Source organism: Ranitomeya imitator, chromosome 7, assembly GCF_032444005.1.
Source record: "Ranitomeya imitator isolate aRanImi1 chromosome 7, aRanImi1.pri, whole genome shotgun sequence".
Classification (NCBI taxonomy): domain Eukaryota; kingdom Metazoa; phylum Chordata; class Amphibia; order Anura; family Dendrobatidae; genus Ranitomeya; species Ranitomeya imitator.
In genome coordinates, this window is record NC_091288.1 from 49,662,347 (window position 1) to 49,685,319 (window position 22,973).

At 42.8% G+C, this 22,973-nt stretch overlaps 1 protein-coding gene across 1 annotated transcript in view; it reads right to left on the bottom strand.

Annotated features, from left to right (window-relative positions):
* The window catches only part of PDE11A (phosphodiesterase 11A), a 572,166-nt gene that overhangs the window by 547,828 nt on the left and 1,365 nt on the right, over window positions 1-22,973 (bottom strand). The window lies entirely within an intron of this gene.

Below are 22,973 nucleotides of genomic sequence, written 5' to 3' on the forward strand. Positions count from 1 at the left end.
ATAAATTTGTGTTACATTTTTTTTTTTTATACAATTGTGGTTTTTTCCCCAATCACTGCTTTATCTTTGTGTCTATCGTCGCCGTCAACACACAGGTTGCCGTATACACACACTGTTTTTGCCACCTCATATCTCCCTGACACACAATATACAGCTTCTCCTTTTTATTTGCTTTACACAGCAGCATTGCTTCTTGTATGTGTAATGGAGCTATGAGGTGGCAAAAACACAAAGAGGAAAGAAAATCCTACAAAAATATATATATTAATACAGCAAAAAAGGTCAGGGGTCAACAATGCTCACCTGCCCAGGTGTCAGCATTAGTGCACTCAGGATGCAGTGATTTCTGCATCTTGAGTGCAATAGTTCAGACACACGGGCAGTTGAGTAAAGATATGAGGTGGACTAGCTGCATCATCTCTTCAGTCTGCAGTAATATATAGAAATAGAGCAAAGCAGACTGAAGAGACGATGGAGCTAATCAAATGTCACCTACCATAGCACTGACCTCAGAGAGAAGAGGTGTAGTGTAAATCATGGGTTACATAACCCAATTTGGTTACAATCCAATCCCTGTCTTGTGCAATCTGCATGATACAGCGAGTGAACTATATAAAAACTGTAGTTGTGAACCGGTGATCACCTTATTAACCTCTAAAAATTATCATTCTAATATAGCGGACACTTGGAACAGATGTTTAACTATAGGTGTTTTATTGTCAGCAAAATATTTAGAATTGAGAGTCCTCAGTGGTTGATACCTTTTAATGGCTAACTGAAAAGATGGTAAATTGCAAGCTTTCGAGACTACTCAGGCCTCTTCATCAGGCATAGATACCATAGTTACCATCTTTTCAGTTGGCCATTAAAAGGAATCAACCACTGAGGACTCTCAATTCTAAATATTTTTCTATCTACTGGCTAACACGGTACCAAGATATATATATATATACTGTATATCTATTGTCAGCAAACATTAAAGTAAATTTTAAGAATTACAAGTACATAACATTGCACAACATTGTAAGAACACTAAACCATGTCATCTTGCCAGGACAGACGTCCACTCTCAGAAACAAAGTAGGACGCAAATGTATTCCTCATTTGGGCAGCTTCAACGGTTGTCCTGAAAGGGGGATGATGGTAATCTGGCAATGGGTTAGAAACAGGTTCATTAAGTTCAATGCTGGGTTGCTCTTTAGCCATTATGTAGTTGTGCAGCACCACACACGCCTTGACCACCTCATTGACTGTCTCAATTTTTAGATTAATAGCTGTCCCTAAAATGCGCCATTTTAAGACAAGGATACCAAAGGCACACTCAACAGTTCAGTTCTTCGTGCCCTGGTCAGTCTGTAATTAAAAATCCTTTTTGTGTGGTTCAAGTCACGACTGGAGTATGGTTTCAGAAGGTTTCCACACATCTGAAAGGCCTCATCCCCAACCACAACAAATGGCATTGGTGGGCCTTGAGTGTTGGGAAGAGGTTGTGGCAGGGGGAAATTAAAATAATTTCCCATACAACCTTTGGCCCATGTCTGAGTTTTTAAATGTCTGGGAGTCATTACCACGGCCAAAAGGTCCAATGTCCATGGCGACAAACGTAAAGTTCGCAGCTGTAATCGCCATGAGCACTATGGAAAAATATTTTTTATAATTAAAGTACTCTGATCCAGTTCCAGCCGGTTTGGTAATCCTGATATGTTTTCCATCCACTGTTTGGGAAACAGTTGGGGAATTCACAAATTTCCCAAAATTGGCCTGCAGTTTGCCGCCACATTTCTGTGGTGGGTAGGGGGATAAATTCCACACGTAGAACATCCCACAAAGCCCGGCATGTGTCTGCGACAATCCCAGGGAGTGTGGAAATTCCTATACGGAACAGGAAATGGAGCGATGATAGGCTCTCTCCTGTAGCCAGGAATCTGCCGAAAAGAGCAAGAAAAAATAAATCAGAACAATAATTTTTATGACTGGGGGGGGTTAAATAAAGAGCAAGAAAGAAAGAAAAAAGAAAGAAAGAAAGAAAGAAAGAAAGAAAGAAAGAAAGAAAGAAAGAAAGAAAGAGAAAAAGAAAGAAAGAATATGGCTTTTAGAGTAATAATATTTAGGACGGCTAAAAAAGGGGAGAAAATATTAAGTACATTGCAGAACAATAATAATTATGACAGCCATTAATGTTTAAATATTACGTACCTTAGGGTCACCAGCAGACATTCCTCAGCTGGAATTGCTCTACGGAGGTGGGAGTCCTGCTTCCTGATGGTTCCTTGTACATGGTGCAGCAATTCCATAAAGCTGTCTTGAGACATCCTCGTGTACTCGAAATATTTCTGCGGGTTTTCACGGAGCTCACTGAATAAGGAGTGGTAGGCTCCACGGCTCTGTCGTAGTTCAAGAATCGGGTGCTGCTAAAAGCGCCGACGCCGTCTTCCCTGCTGTTCTCTTTTATGTTCTTGCTCACAAGCAAATGCAAAGGAAAGAAACAAGTTGACATCCAAATCCAGATTCTGATAGAAACTCTCTATGCAAAGATCCATCTTGACACAGGATACAGGAGCAAAATGTGAGGATTTCATCTGTATAAGGGCTTATATAGAGAAATCACATGAGCCATGCCCATTTGGTGTGGCTTGTTTCAAGGAAATTCTTCTTGAAACAATGTTTCCTTTCAAATGCATGCGCATAAAAAATGCGAACGCATGCAAAATCGCATGAAAACGCGTGCAAAAGTTGCGTTTTTAATCCGTCATGCGTAAGTTGATGCGGATAAAAAATGCATCGTTTGTATGCGTTTTGCATTGCGTTTGCGGTTGCTTCCAAAACGCTGCGGACACAACCGCAAATGTGAACCTACCCTAAGACTGCCTAGTGCAGTCGAAACGCGTCGACTGGGTCATGTCGACCATGTGCATTTTTCTTTTGTATGCACTATAATTTCTTTTGAAAAGAAAAAGAAAAGGAAAATCCAGCCCCGTTGAGTCGGACTCCAATTTTTCCTATTTTATTTGCATTCAATATTCATGTAACACACTTCAAAGTGTGATGCGAGAAACTCACACAAGTCTCTCACCTCAATACCCGGCATCACACTCGCATCACACTCGCATCACACTCGCATGTGTGACCCCGGCCTAATGTGAATATTACACATGATTTCTTATGACTATCAATAACATTATTACATTTTACAACGAAATCTTAAAAGAAATCATAAGGCAAAGAAAATCTTTCTTCATGAGCGGTAATTCTCAATTTCTACATTTGAGGTTGAATTTTGCACCTTCAGGGCAAGTAAGAGAAGAGATTAAAGGAATCCTTAAAAGTCCACTATAAATTATATTATTCTCCTCTGTGACTGCTTAAAAAAATACATGGAATGAGACTGTTCAGAGAGATGAAGCGACTTTGACTGTTTCACCTTTAATCCACGATACACAGAAAAGCTGAGTTGCATTCCTTATTTATTAACAACTAGATGGTGGCCCGATTCTAACGCATCGGGTATTCTAGAATATGCATGTATGTATGTATGTACATCGCGCTGTGAGTAGGGGTTAAATTCCGCTGATTGGTCGCGCCCGGCTGGCCGGTCAGCGAAGCGTGGTTCAAATCTGGTGTCAATTCGCGGCCGGACTGCGCCTGTCGCTGATTGGTCGCGGCCGGCCGGGCACGACCAATGATCGAAGCGGTGTTTAAATACCGCGCCAATATCGCTGATTGGTCGCGGACGACCGTGAGCTACCAATCACTGAAGCGGTGTTTAAATTCCGCGCCAATATCGCTGATTGGTCGCGGCCGGCCGGGCATGACCAATGACCGAAGCAGTGTTTAAATACCGTGCCAATATAGCTGATTGGTCGCGGCCGGCCGTGCGCGACCAATCACTGAAGCGGTGTTTAAATCCCGTGCCAATATAGCTGATTGGTTGCGGCCGGCCGTGCGCGACCAATCACTTAAGTGGTGTTTAACCCCTTTACCCCCAAGGGTGGTTTGCACGTTAATGACCGGGCCAATTTTTACAATTCTGACCACTGTCCCTTTATGAGGTTATAACTCTGGAACGCTTCAAAGGATCCCAGTGATTCTGACATTATTTTCTCGTGACATATTGTACTTCATGATATTGGTAAAAATTATTTGATAGTACCTGCGTTTATTTGTGAAAAAAATGGAAATTTGGCGAAAATTATGAAAATTTCGCAATTTTCCAACTTTGAATTTTTATGCAATTAAATCACAGAGATATGTCACACAAAATACTTAATAAGTAACATTTCCCACATGCCTACTTTACATCAGCACAATATTGGAACCAAAATTTTTTTTTGGTAGGGAGTTATAGGGGTTAAAATTTGACAAGCAATTTCTCGTTTTTACAACACCATTTTTTTTTAGGGACCACATCTCATTTGAAGTCATTTTGAAGGGTCTATATGATAGAAAATACCTAAGTGTGACACCATTCTAAAAACTGCACCCCTCAAGGTGCTCAAAACCATATTCAAGAAGTTTATTAACCCTTCTGGTGCTTCACAGGAATTTTTGGAATGTTTAAATAAAAATGAACATTTAACTTTTTTTCACACAAAATTTACTTCAGCTCCAATTTGTTTTATTTTACCAAGGGTTATAATGTAGAACCGTAAAAATAAAAAATCATATTTTTTCACAAAAATTATCTTTTCGCCCCCAATTTTTTATTTTCCCAAGGGTAAGAGTAGAAATTGGACCCCAAAAGTTGTTGTACAATTTGTCCTGAGTAGGCTGATACCCCATATCTGGGGGTAAACCACTGTTTGGGCGCATGAGAGAGCTCGGAAGGGAAGGAGCGCCGTTTGACTTTTCAATGCAAAATTGACAGGAATTGAGATGGGACGCCATGTTGCGTTTGGAGAGCCACTGATGTGCTTTAACATTGAAACCCCCACAAGTGACACCATTTTGGAAAGTAGACCCCCTAAGGAACTTATCTAGATGTGTGGCGGGCGCTTTGACCCACCAAGGGCTTCACAGAAGTTTATAATGCAGAGCCGTAAAAATAAAACAAAAATTTTTTCCCACAAAAATTATTTTTTTAGCCCCCAGTTTTGCATTTTCCCGAGGGTAACAGGAGAAATTGTTGTCCAATTTGTCCTGAGTGCGCTGATACACCATATGTGGGTGGAACCACTGTTTGGGCGCATGGGAGGGCTCGGAAGGGAAGGAGCTCCATTTGGAATGCAGACTTAGATGGAATGGTCTGCAGGTGTCACATTGCGTTTGCAGAGCCCCTAATGTACCTAAACAGTAGAAACCCCCACAAGTGACACCATTTTGGAAACTAGACCCCCTAAGGCAGGGGTCCCCAACTCCAGTCCTCAAGGCCCACCAACATGTCATGTTTTCAGGATTTCCTTAGTCTTGCCCAGGTAATAATTGCATCACCTGTGCAATGCAAAGGAAATCCTGAAAACATGACCTGTTGGTGGGCCTTGAGGAATGGAGTTGGGGACCCCTGCCCTAAGGAACTTATCTAGATGTGTTGTGAGAGCTTTGAACCCTCAAGTGTTTCACTACAGTTTGTAACGCAGAGCCGTGAAAATAAAAAATAAAAAACTTTCCCCCCAAAATTATTTTTTAGCCCCCAGTTTTGTATTTTCCCGAGGGTAAGAGGAGAAATTCGACCCCAAAAGTTTTTGTCCTATTTGTCCTGAGTACGCTGATACTGCATATGTTGGGGTAAACCCCTGTTTGGGCGCACGGGAGAGCTCGGAAGGGAAGAAGCACTGTTTTACTTTTTCAACGCAGAATTGGCTGGAATTGAGATCGGACGCCATGTCGCGTTTGGAGAGCACCTGATGTGCCTAAACAGTGGAAACCCCCCAATTATAGCTGAAACCCTAATCCAAACACACCCTTAACCCTAATCCCAACGGTAACCCTAACCACACCCCTAACCCAGACACACCCCTAACCCTAATCCCAACCCTATTCCCAACTGTAAATGTAATCTAAACCCTAAACGTAACTTTAGCCCCAACCCTAACCCTAACTTTAGCCCCAACCCTAACTGTAGCCCTAACCCTAACCCTAGCCCTAACCCTAGCCCTAACCCTAGCCCTAACCCTAACCCTAGTCCTAACCCTAACCCTAGCCCTAACCCTAGCCCTAACCCTAGCCCTAACCCTAGCCTTAACCCTAACCCTAGCCCTAACCCTAACCCTAGCCCTAATGGGAAAATGGAAATAAATACATTTTTTTAATTTTTCCCTAACTAAGGGGGTGATGAAGGGGGGTTTGACTTACTTTTATAGCGGGTTTTTTAGCGGATTTTTATGATTGGCAGCCGTCACACACTGAAAGACGCTTTTTATTGCAAAAAATATTTTTTGCCTTACCACATTTTGAGAGCTATAATTTTTCCACATGTTGGTCCACAGAGTCATGTTAAGTCTTGTTTTTTGCGGGACGAATTGACGTTTTTAATGGTAACATTTTTGGGCACATGACATTCCTCTAGCCTCCAGCCTGGAACATACAGCAAGGCGCGGTATGCGCCGCTGACTGCATATAGGAACCCACACAGCACGATTCTCAGGCCCACTGGCCACAAGGTGGCCCTTCCTATATTAGGCCTCCTTCTACTTGGGACAGCAGCCCCTACTGGCCCCACTATCAGGTCATACCCTAAGTTTAAGGGATCGCTTGCTCTACCACTGCCACCCACACGCGTAGATTTCAAAAGACTAGAGTAACCCCATGAGTAAGACCCGGGAGGGTCGAAACGTCGGGTTCATTGTCTATCTTTTTCCAAATGTGGCAATCACTAATTTTGTGTTGAATAAACATGGGCATAGACCTTTTTTGCATTTGACCAGTATCGAGTGTGCGGTAATTTTTTCTCTGTGATTGACTTGACCTTACGGTCAGTTTACCAGCACCTCATTGTCCTTGACCTGAGTGCACACCATTCTTCTACTTATGTTGCTGATTGGTCACAGGATGTCGGGGGTTCGGGGCGCTGGATGTCGGGGGTTGGGGGTGCAGGATATAGTACAGGCACGTAGTATATAATACAGCCACATAGTATATAGCACAGCCACGTAGTATGTACTATATAGCACAGCCACGTAGTATATAGCACAGCCACGTAGTATATAGCACAGCCACATAGTATATAGCACAGCCACGCAGTATGTAGTATATAGCACAGCCACGCAGTATATAACACAGCCACGTAGTATATAGCACAGTCACGTAGTATATTGCAGCCACGTAGTATATAGCAGCCACATAGTATATAGCAGCCACATAGTATATAGCACAGCCATGTAGTATATAGCACAGCCACATAGTGTATAGCACAGCCCACGTAGTATATAGCACAGCCCACACAGTATATAGCACTGCCCACACAGTATATAACACAGCCACGTAGTATATAGCACACCCACTTAGTATATAGCACAGCCACGTAGTATATAGCACAGCCACGCAGTATATAACACAGCCACGTAGTATATAGCACAGCCACGTAGTATATAGCACAGCCACGTAGTATATAGCACAGCCACGCAGTATGTAGTATATAGCACAGCCACGCAGTATATAACACAGCCACGTAGTATATAGCACAGTCACGTAGTATATTGCAGCCACGTAGTATATAGCAGCCACATAGTATATAGCAACCACATAGTATATAGCACAGCCATGTAGTATATAGCACAGCCACATAGTGTATAGCACAGCCCACGTAGTATATAGCACAGCCCACGCAGTATATAGCACAGCCCACACAGTATATAACACAGCCACGTAGTATATAGCACACCCACTTAGTATATAGCACAGCCACGTAGTATATAGCACAGCCCACGTACTATATAACACAGACAGCCACGTAGAATATAGCAGAGCCACGTAGTATATAGCACAGCCGTGTAGTATATAGCACAGCCACATAGTATATAGCCGCCACATAGTATGTAGCAGCCACATACAGTAGTATACAGCACAGCCACGTGGTATATAGCAGCCACATAGTATATAGCAGCCATGTAGTATATAACACAGCTCACGCAGTAAATAACACAGCCCACACAGTATATAACACTGCCCATGTATACAGCAGTGTGGGCACCATATCTCTGATAAAAAAAAAGAATTAAAATAAAAAATAGTTATATACTCACCCTTGCGACCGCTAAGTCATCTGGGTAATTTCGCAATGCATCTCTGAGAACGGAAGCTGGTGGTAGCCTCACCGCTCGGTGGATGCCGGAGGGTGAGAATAGCACCATTTTTTTATTATTATTATTTTTAACATTATATCTTTTTACTATTGATGCTGCATAGGCAGCATCAATAGTAAAAAGTTCATCACACAGTGTTAATAGCAGCGTTAATGGAGTGCGTTACACCGCGTGCTCACTTTAAATGACTGCAGACTTGTAATTCCTCACATGGAGCACACTACGCACTGTGTGTTTTCTTCAGTGTCAGCGGCAGGAGTGGCCATCATGTGGCCACAAGTATGTAATTTGCATACTCCCGGCCACATTTTGACTAGCCTGTTTCTTGCCTCACTAAATACACAATCTAGTCAGAATGTGGCCAGGTGTATACATATCGCATACTTGTGGTCTCCGGACGCTGACACCGGAGAATCCTCACTGCGCGCAGTGCGTACAGTGTGAGGATTCACAAGTCTGCAGTCACATAGAGTGACTGCAGACTATGAGGTCCGGTGAACAGCAGTACACAAGGGGCCCACAGTTCCGGGGCCCCGCTTATGTGCTACTGTTCATCGGGCGCCATCGTGCAGCAAAGTGGTGCACGCTGCGGTGCACACGTCGGCGCTGGGGCTCGGGAGTTTTCCCAGAGCTGTGCACGGCCGTCTTACCTTGAAGGCTGCGCAGCTCCTGCTCCCTCCGTCTTCTGTGTACTTCCTGTCAGGGGACGGTGCGTATGCGATGACATAATCGTGTACGCACCGCCCGATATGTACCGGACGCTGGAGACAGAGCCTTGCTGCTGGGGAGCGACTGTGAAGTAAGTATACAAAACTTTTTTGTTTTCTGAACAAAATTAATTAAATGGGTGAGGGGAGGAAGAGGAATTGCACATGATGATGGGGGAAGAAGTAAGGGGACTGTGCATGATGATGTGCGGGGTTAAAGGGAGACTGCACATGATGTGGGAAGGGGGGTTAAAGGTGGACAGCACAAGATGATGTGGAGAGAGGGGTTAAAGGTGGACAGCACATGATGATGTGGAGAGAGGGGTTAAAGGTGGACAGCACATGATGATGTGGAGAGAGGGGTTAAAGGTGGACAGCACAAGATGATGTGGAGAGAGGGGTTAAAGGTGGACAGCACATGATGATGTGGAGAGAGGGGTTAAAGGTGGACAGCACATGATGATGTCGGGAGGGGGGTTAAAGGGGGACTGCACATGATGATGTGGAGAGAGGGGTTAAAGGTGGACAGCACATGATGATGTGGAGAGAGGGGGTTAAAGGGGGACTGCACATGATGATGTGGAGAGAGGGGTTAAAGGTGGACAGCACATGATGATGTGGGGAGGGGGGTTAAAGGTGGACTGCAAATGATGATGTAGGGGGGTTAAAAGGGAACTGCAAATGATGTGGGGATGGGGTTAAAGGAGGACTGCACATGATAATGTGGGGGGTAAAGGGGGACTGCACATGATGTGGGGAGGGTGTTAAAGGGAGACTGCACATGAAGTGAGGGGTTAAAAGGAACTGCAAAGGATGACATGGGGTAAAGGGGACTGCACATGATGATGGGGGGGTTAAAGGGGAACTGCACATGATGATGTGGGGAGGGGGGTTAAAGGTGGACTGCACATGATGTTGTGGGGAGGGGGTAAAGGGGACTGTACATCATAATGTGGGGGGTTAAAGGAGGACTGCACATGATGATATGGGGAGGGGTGTTAAAGGGGGACTGAACATGATGATGTGGAGAGGGTGTTAGAGGGGGACTGCACATGATGTGGGGGGTAAAGGGGCACTGCACATGATGATGTCGGGAGGGGGGTTAAAGGGGGACTGCACACGATGATGTGGGGGGTTAAAGAGGGACTGCACATGATGTGGGGAGGGGTTTAAAGGGGGACTGCACATGAAGTGGGGGTTTAAAAGGAACTGCAGGGGATGACATGGGGGTAAAGGTGACTCCACATGATGATTTGGGGTGTTAAAGGGGGACTGCACATGATGCGGGAAGGGGGGTAAAGGGGACTGCATATGATGATGTGGGGGGTTAAAGGGGGACTGCACATGATGATCTGGGGAGGGGGTTAAAAGGGGACTGCACATGATGATATGGGGGGTTAAAGGGGTGCTGCACATGATGATGTGGGGAGGGAGTTAAAGGGGGACTGCACATGAAGTGGAGGGTTAAAAGGAACTGCAAAGGATTACATGGGGTAACGGGGACTGCACATGATGAAGTGGGGGTAAAGGGGACTGCACATGATGAAGTGGGGGTAGGGGACTACACATGATCAAGTGGGGGAGGGGACGGGAGACTGCAAATGATGGACTGAGAGTGAGGGAAGGGGAACAGCAATTGAATTGATTGTGGGAGGTGGGGAGATCAAATGATGATCGGGAGAGAGCAAATAATAATGAATTTTGAGGGTGGGGGAGTAAATGATGTATTGAATGTGGGCATAGAGCTGTTGACAATGAATAGAGGGTGGGATAGAGAAGATATAACAATGAATTGGGGTGGAATGTGCATGTAAATATCATGAGTCGGGGGTGCGGGAGGTACATTGTGGGGGCGTTGAGTATAGTGACTGATAATGAATTGGGGGAAAGAGTACAGGGGCTAGTTAATTTATATATTTATTAGGTGGGGAAAGTGGCTATGTATAGCTAGAATTGTCTCAGTGGTGTATTATAATTTATATTTGGAATGGTGGGTTGCATAATAACCAATTATGTATTAATGGTGGGTGCATATCTATATTCAGAAGTGTAGTGCAGAAGAAAGGGAAAAAGAGGGGATTGTGCTCTGGAAGCCGTGCTCTAGGTAACTGTGTTATTTTATGCAGAGATAAGTCCTGGCAGGAAGAAGTGATGGTGGTCTGCGCTGTATGAAAAAGAAAAGCAAAGATGAAGGACTTCAGCTAGAGACGTCACTGAGGAGTCAGTGTGTTCCAAGTATGTACACTGACACTATACACTGTATACTCTGTATAGAGCTCCTGTGTAAAATGTCACCAATGATCACTATATTATCTGTACACTGACAATGTATACAGAGGTCCTGTGTATAATGTTACTGGTGATCACTGTATTACCTGTACACTGACAGTAAATACAGAGTTCCTGTGTATAATGTCACTTAGTATTGTGTTTTGTTTTTTTTTATTAATGATCAGTATTGTAGTATTCAGTCACTATGTGGTGGTAATATGTGGTCTGGTCATGGTGTGGTGGTATTTGTTCCTTGTATGTGGTATTATTTGGTCACTATGTGGTAGTAATATGTGGTCTTTCAATGGTTTAATGGCATTTGTCCCTTGTATGTGGTATTATAGGTCACTATGTGGTGGTAATATGTGGTTTGGTCATGGTGTGACTCATTCCCTTAAAGAAAAATACATAAAAATATATTTAGATTTAATAGTCTAGAGTAGAGTAGGGTCCGGCAAAAAGAGTCTACCGTGTCGTGGTAGCGGCTTAATAATTCTTTTGGCCAGAACAAAAGCTGCTGGCTATGTATGTGATCTGGTGTTTGATGGGAACTGTTAATATCTGATTGATGAGGACGTGATGGAGAAGTGGAGTTTTTCCAAGAGTGAGTGGTGGGACTGTGAAAGGTTCGAAGGGTGAAGGCGAAGCTGGGGTGGAGCCTGGGCGGAGTCTCAAGGGGGAAGGCGAAAATTTTGCCAGTATGGGGCCCCGAAATTCCTAGTGGCAGCCCTGGCTACTATAAAAAAATATAACTGCAAACTTTGGGAAAACCAAAATTTGTCTTGATCTCAAAACTTTTGTCTGTGAATGTATTATAGAATAATTAATCTGAAAGCTACAATAAAATAATCAATAAGAAGGGTTAAAGGGACTCTGTCACCTGAATTTGGCGGGACTGGTTGTGGGTCATATGGGCGGAGTTTTCGGGTGTTTGATTCACCCTTTCCTTACCCGCTGGCTGCATGCTGGCTGCAATATTGGATTGAAGTTCATTCTCTGTCCTCCATAGTACACACATGCACAAAGCAATCTTGCCTTGTGCAGGCATGTACTATGGAGGACAGAGAATGAACTTCAATCCAATATTGCAGCCAGCATGCAGCCAGCGGGTAAGGAAAGGGTGAATCAAACACCCGAAAACTCCGCCCATATGACCCAAAACCAGTCCCGCCAAATTCAGGTGACAGGTTCCCTTTAAGTTCCAAAAACAAACAAACCGGATGAAATATTCCAAATACTCACACAATACAGTTCAGTACACAGTTGTCATACAATAGCACACAGAGGCTCTATGTCTTCCTACTACAGAACCGTGAGGTCTCTCTCTATCCCAATGTAGCCTTCGTGACATCTACAAAAATTACTGTCATTTTAATACATGAGCTTTGATCAAATTATCATAATAATATAAAAAATGAAGATTTAATTATTGTCATTGTACTTCTGCCATCTTGTCTTTGTAACACAAAGCCATATAATAAAGATATATTATAATGCTGACAGAAGTCTGTGATCTCTATAAAAGTAATATCTTTGCTAATAAATGCCTAAATGGCCATAATATTATTAAATCTGTTTTAATCCACACGTAGCTTGCGCCCCCTATAGCTGTGCAAGTTTGAACTTTAATTGCTATACAGTATATAAGTTTAGCCACAGTCACCGGGGAACCACTGTTTTGGGTGGCGTTGACTTTGCTAAAAATCATCCTGTTTGTTCATGCATGAAGGAGTCTGCAAGTAAAAATCTAATTCTGGCAAGCTAATTATAGTAGGTGGTTCTGTACAAAAGCCAAGAATGCTTGGTATCACAATCTAAGGGGAATCCAGAAGTTAAAAGGTTTATCCAGGACTATTTTTTTTACTAACTATGGTCCTAAAACTACCAGGCAGGTAACTACCTACTAGTTCTACTTGGCACTGACACAGAGTGGACATTAACTGCTCCTGCCGGTGATTCAGATGCTCCATGTCAACAGAGCAGCTCTTCATCTTCTGGGCTGCTTGGTGACAGTGGCATGACTGCTGACGTCATTGACAGTCGGCTTCCCGCAGTTAGGCCAGGGGGTCGGTTGTCAAATGGCATGATATTGGCAGTCACGCCCGTTAACAAAGCAAAGTGGAAAAGAAGCTGTTCTGTCAATGTAACATCAGCGGGAGCTTCTGAATCGCCGGCAGGAGCGGTCTGTGATCGCAATGTTACAGTGGAGATTGGCGCTGGGCACAACAGGCAGATAGGTAGCAACTGCCTGCCTGTTAGTACTTATGCCCAAAATAAAAAAAATATAATCACAGATAACCCCTTTAAATAATAAGCTAAATGTTTAAGGAACCATAAAAATTTGCTTTAAAGGGAAAGCCTATGTAGAGAAGAAAAGTCCTCCAAACACAAGTTGTATAAAGAATAAACAATTTTATTAGAACGCACAATTAAAAGAATTTAAAAATGGAGATGGAAACCAACAATGCAGAAAAATAAAAACAAGCAATCACTGGGCAGATGGGTGGGTTATGTCCAAAATTATGTGTGGCGCCCCTGAGGGTTCAGTCGCCACAGAGGTACTGCACCTTATCCAGAGGTGTGGTATCCCACTCTCAGGTAAGGAGGGGGCACTACCAAGGACTCTAATACCAGCATCCAACACCATACCACTCCAGTCAGGGCACCCGGGCATACCCTATTAGAGTATGGCCTCATCCTAGTTTGGAGAGGGTTACTAGGTAGAGGGTGTGGATGGAGAAAGCAGAGATGTCATGGGAACATTAGGGGGAGTCAAGAAAGATCTAGAAACTTAGTCAGTAAGTGAGAGGAAGCAGACGTGCTCAGAAGGAGCTCTAGCTCAGAAGGGAGCTAGAGAGAGAAAAGGCTGAAGAGAGAAGATCCAGAAGCAAGAAGGGGTCCTAGGGGCACGGGTAGTGAGAAATCCACCCGTGGGGCCAGCATCCACGCTGACTATATTTGGGTGGAGGGACCAGGTCGCAGTGGGGGAACCGGCCCCCAAGACTAGTGGAGAACTACAAGGTTCAGCTAGCAAGCCGAAGGCTGTGGTACCTGCATGTGGCACAGCCACATACACACACATTCGCTTAAAAGGCAGCCATATAGGAGCAAGGGGACTCGGAGGCTGACAAGGTCCGCGGCTGCCGGCTTGGGACACTGTGTGAAGGCGTAGGGCAGGAGAAGTGGGAACCAGCGCAGTGAGACGGTCAGGAAAGGAACATAAGAGAGGAGTCCTGGAAAAGTGTACCCAAATCATCTGGGGGTTGGCAGGACCATAGACCCGGAGGACACAGCACACGGCTGGAGACAGTAATCTGCAGAACTGTGAGTAAAGCATTGAAAACTGCACCCAGCTGTGTCCTCTGAATTATTCCTGTGCCACTTGCCCTGCACTACAACTACCACAACCACCATCATCACAATTAACACCTATATCTGCCCTGGGACTAGCTCTATCCGTGGAGAGCTGTACAAACTCTGCTGCGTCACCATCTGCCCCAGAGGATCTGAACTGCAGCGTCGGACACCATCTCATTGCCGAATACCATGGGTGTCATGAACAATTCCCCTTTTCCCATAAACTTTATTTTCCCTTTATTTCACTTTTACATGGATGCCCAGGGCCATGGACCGGGTCACTGCTGCCGTTAAGAACCGGCCTGGTACCGAGTATCTCCACGGCCCTGGCGGGTGCCCCATATGTATAAAGTACAACACCTTGCAGAACAGGCTCTAATTCATACATGAGCAAATGCAATAATAGAGAATAACATTCTAGATAATAAAGTGCAAGGTGCAAATAACTAAGGCGCAGAAAACAACAGAAATAAATTAACTTGACAATGCTGGGGTTTGTCGCTGGTAACTCCTAAAGAAGGTTATACTAAATGTATGATAGATTAAGTCACACAAATTAAGTGATTCATAGGAGAATCCAGAGACAAAAATACAGACCATAGCTCAAGGTTAAAATAGGTAAGTAGTATCACATAGAGACACATATATATATATATAAGTCCAGGAGATAAATAAATGCCCAGGGTCCAGAGTCCCTGAAGGGGTTACACTGGAACTCTCTGGACCCTGGGTATTTATATACTTTATACATAATTTTGGACATAACCCACCCATCTGCCTAGTGTTTGCTTGTTTTCATTTTCTGTATGGTTTGTTAAATTCTTTTAATTTTGTGTTCCAATAAAATTGTTTATTCTTTATACAACTTGTGTTTGGAGGACTTTTCTTCTCTACATAGACTTTTCCTTGCATCACGATCCTCCGTGTTCATTATGTAGGGCACTTTTCTGTTCTTGATTTAAATGGAGCCTTACAGAACATTCATGCTACTTGAAACACGAGCAGCATGAATCAAAATCTAGCGGCATTATTGCAGCCATGAATGTTTCACTCTGAAACAATGGGGCGTTCTAGAGAAAACAATCTTTGAAAAAGAGTCTCCGATGACTAATCCAAGCGAGGTTCCCAGCAGCGCCTCCCGGCCTCGATCCCTAGACTCTCTCTCGGGAGAGACCTGTCAGTCAATAGGGACAGAGTAAGGAGAAGCCACCAGAGACCTGCCTCGGACTCGCCTTCCCATCTACTAGTTTTGTATTTTTCTCAGCCCCCATCTTATCAGTTTTGGCTTTACAGGAGCCAGAGGATGGAGAAGAGATATGGGGGGAAAAAAGTAGGTGGAAAGGTTGCACCTTTTGAAAAAACAACAAATTCTGGCAAATGCAGCAATGGATTTGGACACTAAAAGCACAATTTTTTAACAGGGTTGTAACTTTTACAAAAGGCATTGACTGGTTTGAACAGTCATTTTGTGCTGACAGACGCCCTTTAAATGAATAACAGAAGGTTTCAATATGACATGCATGACACCTCCATAGCTGTGAAGTGACTTCTACGTACTTAAATAGGTTTTTTATATATTTGTCACATAATGACTGACGTGTTAAATGCCTGCCATGTTCTGTCCTGTGTTCTCACACTATAAAGAAGACACACAACTGTCCTTTAATGCAAAAAGTTCATAGCAAAAACTTTAGAGGACTTGGGTGTCCCAATATGGCGGTCGGTGAACTTCCGCCGCCTGGAATTCTGGAATGCAAACACATCTGAACAGAACAGTATGTGAAGACATTGCAAGGTAAGTATATATTAACCCCTTAATCCCATATGACGTACTATCCCGTCGAGGTGACCTGGGACTTTAATTCCCAGTGACGGGATAGTATGTCATATGCGATCGGTCATATGCGACTATCGCAGCTGACATCAGGCACTATGTGCCAGGAGCGGTCACGGACCGCTCCCGGCACATTAACCTCCGGAACACTGCGATCAAACATGATCGCAGCGGTCCGGCGGCATAGGGAAGCATCGCGCAGGGAGGGGGCTCCCTGCGTGCTTCCCTGAGACCCTCGGAGCAGAGCGATGTGATCGCGTTGCTCCGAGGGTCTCCTGCCTCCTCCTCCCTGCAGCCCCCAGATCCAATATGGCCCTGGGGGGCCATCCGGGTCCTGCAGGGAGGTGGCTTGCAAGCGTCAGCTCAGAGGAGGCGCCAGCAAGCATCCCTGCAGTGCATGTCAGATCGCTGATCTGTTACAGTGCTCTGCAAGGATCTGACCCTATAATATGATGCCCCCCCCCCCCCCCCGGGGCATATTATATTCGCATATGTAAAAAAAAAATTCCTAAATAAAGGAAAAAAAATATATATATATATGTATTGTTCCCATAAATACATTTCTTTATCTAAAAAAAACCCATAAAACAATAAAAGTACACATATTTAGTATCGCCACGTCCGTAACGACACGACCTATAAAACTGTCCCACTAGTTAACCCCTTCAGTGAAAACCGTAAAAAAAAAAACGAGGCAAAAATCAACTCTTTAATATACCGCCGAACAAAAAGCGGAATAACAAGCAATCAAAAATACGGATATAAATAACCATGGTACCGCTGAAAACGTCATCGTGTCCCACAAAAAACGAGCTGCAATACAGCATCTTAAGCGAAAACATAAAAAAGTTATAGTCCTCAGAATAAAGCGATGCAAAAATTATTTTTTCTATAAAATAGTTTTTATCATATAAAAGCACCAAAACATAAAAAAATGACACAAATGAGGTATCGCTGTAATCGTACTATCCTGAAGAATAAAACTGCTTTATCTATTTTGCCAAACGTGGAACGGTATAAACGCCCCGCCAAAAAGAATTTCATGAATTGCTGGTTTTTGGTCATTCTGCCTCACAAAAATCGGAATAAAAAGCGATCGAAAAATGTCACATGCCCGAAAATGATACCAATAAAAACGTCAACTCGTCCCGCAAAAAACAAGACCTCACTTGACTCTGTGGACCAAAATCTGGAAAAATTACAGCTCTCAAAATGTGGAGACGCAAAAACAATTTTTTGCAAAAAGCGTCTTTTAGTGTGTGACGGCTGCCAATCATAAAAATCCGCTAAAAAACAGCTATAAAATTAAAATCAAACCCCCCTTCATCACCCCCTTAGTTAGGGAAAAATAATAAAATAAAAAAATGTATTTATTTGAATTTTCCCATTAGGGTTAGGGATGGGGCTAGGGTTTGGATTACATTTACGGTTGGGATTAGGGTTAAGGGTGTGTTGGGGTTAGGGTTAGAGTTCGGATTAGGGTTAGGGGTGTGTCAGGGTTAGAGGTGTGGTTAGGGTTACTGTTGAGATTAGGGTTAGGGGTGTGTTAGGGTTAGGGTTTCAGTTATAATTTGGGGGTTTCCACTGTTTAGACACATCAAGGGCTCTCCAAACGCGACATGGCATCCGATCTCAATTCCAGTCAATTCTGCGTTGAAAAAGTAAAACAGTGCTTCTTCCCTTCCGAGCTCTCCCGTGTGCCCAAACAGGGGCTTACCCTAACATATGGGGTATCAGTGTACTCGGGACAAATTGGACAACAACTTTTGGGGTCCAATTTCTCTTGTTACCCTTGGGAAAATAAAAATGTGGGGGGCTAAAAAAACATTTTTGTGGGAAAAAATTGTTTTTTTATTTTCACGGCTCTGCGTTATAAACTGTAGTGAAACACTTGGGGGTTCAAAGTTCTCACAACACATCTAGATAAGTTCCTTGGAGGGTCTAGTTTCCAATATGGGGTCACTTGTGGGGGGTTTCTACTGTTTAGGTATATCAGGGGTTCTGCAAAGGCAATGTGACTCCTGCAGACCATTCCATCTAAGTCTGCATTTCAAACGGCGCTCCTTCCCTTCTGAGCTCTGCCATGCGCCCAAACGGTGTTCCCCTCCACATATGGGGTATCAGCATACTCAGGACAAATTGGACAACAACTTTTGGGGTCCAATTTCTCCTGTTACCCTTGGGAAAATACAAAACTGAGGGCTAAAAAATAATTTTTGTGGAAAAAAAAATATTTTTTATTTTCACGGCTCTGCGTTATAAATTGTAGTGAAACACTTGGGGTTCAAAGTTCTCACAAAACATCTAGATAAGTTCCTTGGGGGGGTCTAGTTTCCAATATGGGGTCACTTGTGGGGGTTTCTACTGTTTAGGTACATTAGGGGCTCTGTAACCGCAATGTGACGCCTGCAGACCATTCCATCTAAGTCTGCATTCCAAACGGCGCTCCTTCTCTTCCGAGCTCTGCCATGCGCCCAAACGGTGGCCCCCCCCCCCCCCACATATGGGGTATCAGCATACTCAGGACAAATTGAACAGCAACCTTTGGGTCCAATTTCTCCTGTTACCCTTAAGAAAATACATAACTGGGGGCTAAAAAATAATTTTTGTGAAAAAAAAAGAAGTCTTATTTTCACGGCTCTGCGTTATAAACTGTAGTGAAATACTTGGGGGTTCAAAGCTCTCAAAACACATCTAGATAAGTTCCTTAGGGGGTCTACTTTCCAAAATGTTGTCACTTGTGCCTAAACATTGAACCCCCACATCAGTGGCTCTCCAAACGCGACATGGTGTCCCATCTCAATTCCAGTCAATTTTGCATTGAAAAGACAAACGGCGCTCCTTCCCTTCCGAGCTCTGTCATGTGCCCAAACAGTGGTTTGCCCCCACATATCGGGTATCAGCATACTCAAGACAAATTGCACAACAACTTTCGGGGTCCTATTTCTTCTGTTACCCTTGGGAAAATAAAAAATTGGGGGCAAAAACATAATTTTTGTGAAAAAATATGATTTTTTTATTTTTACGGCTCTGCATTATAAACTTCTGTGAAGCACTTGGTGGGTCAAAGTGCTCACTACACATCTAGATAAGTTCCTTAGGAGGTCTATTTTCCAAAATGGTGTCACTTGTGGGAGGTTCAATGTTTAGGCACATCAGTGGCTCTCCAAACGCAGCATGGCGTCCAATCTCAATTCCAGTCAATTTTGCATTGCAAAGTCAAACAGCGCTCCTTCCCTTCCGAGCTCTGCCATGCGCCCAAACAGTGGTTTACTCCCACATATGGGGTATCGGCCTACTCTGGAGAAATTGGACAACAACTTTTGGGCTCCAATTTCTTCTCTTACCCTTGGGAAAATAAAAAATTGACGGCAAAAAAATGATTTTTGTGAAAAAAAAAGATTTTTTATTTTTACGGCTCTGCATTACATACTTCTGTGAAGCACCTGGTGGGTCAAAGTGCTCAACACACATCTAGATAAGTTCCTTAGGGGGTCTACTTTCCAAAATGGTGTCACTTGTGTGGGGTTTCAATGTTAAAGCACATCAGGGGCTCTCCAAACGCAACATGGTGTCCGATCTCAATTCCTGTCAATTTTGCATTGAAAAGTCAAACGGCGCTCCTTCGCTTCCGAGCTCTGTCATGCGCCCAAACAGTGGTTTACCCCCACATATGGGGTATCAGCGTACTCAGGACAAATTGTACAACAACTTTTGGGGTCCATTTTCTCCTGTTGCCCTTGGCAATATAAAACAAATTGGAGCCGAAGTAAATTTTTTGTGAAAAAAGTTTAATGTTCATTTTTTTTAAACATTCCAAAAATTCCTGTGAAGCACCAGAAGGGTTAATAAACTTCTTGAATGTGGTTTTGAGAACCTTGAGTGGTGCAATTTTTAGAATGGTGTCACACTTGGTTATTTTCTATCATATAGACCCCGCAAAGTGACTTCAAATGTGATGTGGTCCCTAAAAACAAATGGTGTTGTAAAAATGAGAAATTGCTGGTCAACTTTCAACCCTTATAACTCCCTAACAAAAAAAAATTGGGGTTCCAAAATTGTGCTGATGTAAAGTAGACATGTGGAAAATGTTACTTATAAAGTATTTTGTGTGACATATCTCTGTGATTTAAGGGCATAAAAATGCAAAGTTGGAAAATTGCGAAATTTTCAAAATTTTCGCAAAATTTCCATTTTTTTCACAAATAAATGCAGGTAATAGCAAAGAAATTTTACCACTATCATGAAGTACGATATGTCATGAAAAAACAATGTCAGAATCATCAGGATCCGTTGAAGCGTTCCAGAGTTATAACCTCATAAAGGGACACTGGTCAGAATTGTAAAAATTGGCTCGGTCATTAACATGCAAACCACCCTTGGGGGTAAAGGGGTTAAGATAACCTGTTCAGATAAGGGTTATTTTCACCAACCAATTCTGTAGGTAAAAAAAAAAAAATCGCACCATGCACAAGTTTCTAGTTTCTTCTACACATCGGACGAGACTTGCCTATTCAAGTCAATGGGTGCACAAAAAATTTGGATCCCATACAGATCAACCATATAGCACACAATTCTTATGGAAACCTTGCAATTTTATAACGTGTGATCTTCTAAACTGTAATAACCACTGATGTATAATCTGGATTACATACAGAGGACAACTGAGATGAAAATTGACATTTTTTTATACGCGCGTGTGAACTTAGCCTTAGTTTCTTTACTTTTCTTTTATATTTATGTATTATATGTATGTAAACCCTCTTCACATGTACAGCACCCTGGAATAAATGATGCAAAATAAAAATAAAAATAATAATAATAATAATAATAATAATAAAATACTAGATAATAATAATAATAACAATAATAATAATAATTTTTTAAAAATAGTAATAATAATGCTAAAAATAATAATAACAATGCTAAATAATAATAATGATACTAAATAATAATTCTAAAAATAATAATGATATTAAAAATTCTAATAATAATAACAATTATAATAATAAAAAAATAATAATACAAAAAATAATACTAAAAACAAAATAATAATAATAATAATAATATAGAATATTTTACAGAAACATAGGGTGCCTTCCGTAATACAAAGCCATAGGGACTCGATATGCCACCCTTAAAGGTCTAGGCAGCCATCAGCCCCTAAAGCTGCAAATTCTCACTTACAAAAAGTAAGAAGAAAAAAATGGAAAGATGAAAGCAATGTTTGCAATAGTGATTTGCACTTTCTTTGACTTGATTGAACATTTGCCGCACAAACCTAGCCAGCATTGCAGGCTTCAATAAATGGTCTGCAGACGGTGCAAATACTTTCTGGCTACACTGCAAGTCACGAAGCACATGACACCTCTACAGTACGTACGTCGTGAAGCGGCACCAAAGAACAGCGGCTCAGTGAATTGGTAATGAGACTTCTTATATGCTCAGCGTGCCTAGCCAACAGCAGCATCAAGAAAATGATAAAACAGCATTCCGATTTAAAGAGCAATTCGCCCTAAAATAAAAACGTCAATACAAATCCTTGACATGACCTTCTGAGTAAATCTTGGGGATTTATATTGACTGGTGCAGGGGCGGACATAGCATTGGTGCAACCTGTGCGGCCGGTCACACAGGGGCCCAAGAGGTTAGCAGCCCATTTCTACCACCAAAGCAGGTGGAATTGTGCATGATGATGAGCTCTAGGGCCAACATATTGTTCTTGCACAGGGGCCCTTTTCTGTCTGTGTCCGACTGACGGTCAGTAGTTAATGCTCGTTAATGTAGTGTAATCCATGTCATGGAAATATGTCCGGCTGCTGAAAGTTACAATGTGTTCCACTAATATGCAAAATAGAGGTCAAAGCATAAAACACACCAAAAATAATAATAATAATGCAAAATGGTAGACGAAAAAGAGAATATTGTCAGACATGGATCTATAAAACCAGGTTATACCTTCGAGAAAATATCTTAGGGTATGTGTCCACGTTCAGGATTGCATCAGGATTTGGTCAGGATTTTATGCAGGTAAAATCCTGACCAAATCTGCACCTGAGGTCACTGGCAGGTCACATGCGCTGTCCTTGCGTTGTTTCTGCAATGTAAGGACATGCTGCGTTCTTAAAAGATGCGCCACAAGTGCGTTTTCGCGGGTCTGCCGCATGCGTCTTTTAATGCAGTGGAGACGGGATTTAATGAAATCCCCTCCGCTATGCTGTAACATCTGGATGCTGCGTTTTTGACACTGCGGCTCAACGCAGCGTCAAAAACGCAGCGTTTCCTGAACGTGGAAACATACCCTTACAATCGGTTCGTTTTAATAAAGCGCTAGGTAATTTGGTGAGCAGTGATTTTATTTCTGCAGCCCAGATAATTAAGAGTCCATTTACAATGACATGACGTGAAATAGTATGATATCAGGAGGCATAATATGTGTACACTACAGCAGGCAATAAGCAAATACATGGAATTGTCAGGATCCAAGGTTGTCAGGTTGTCATCCCTAACAAAAATACGATTGAGCAATCTGCTGAATGAGTAATATATATTCTCCATAAAATGTTA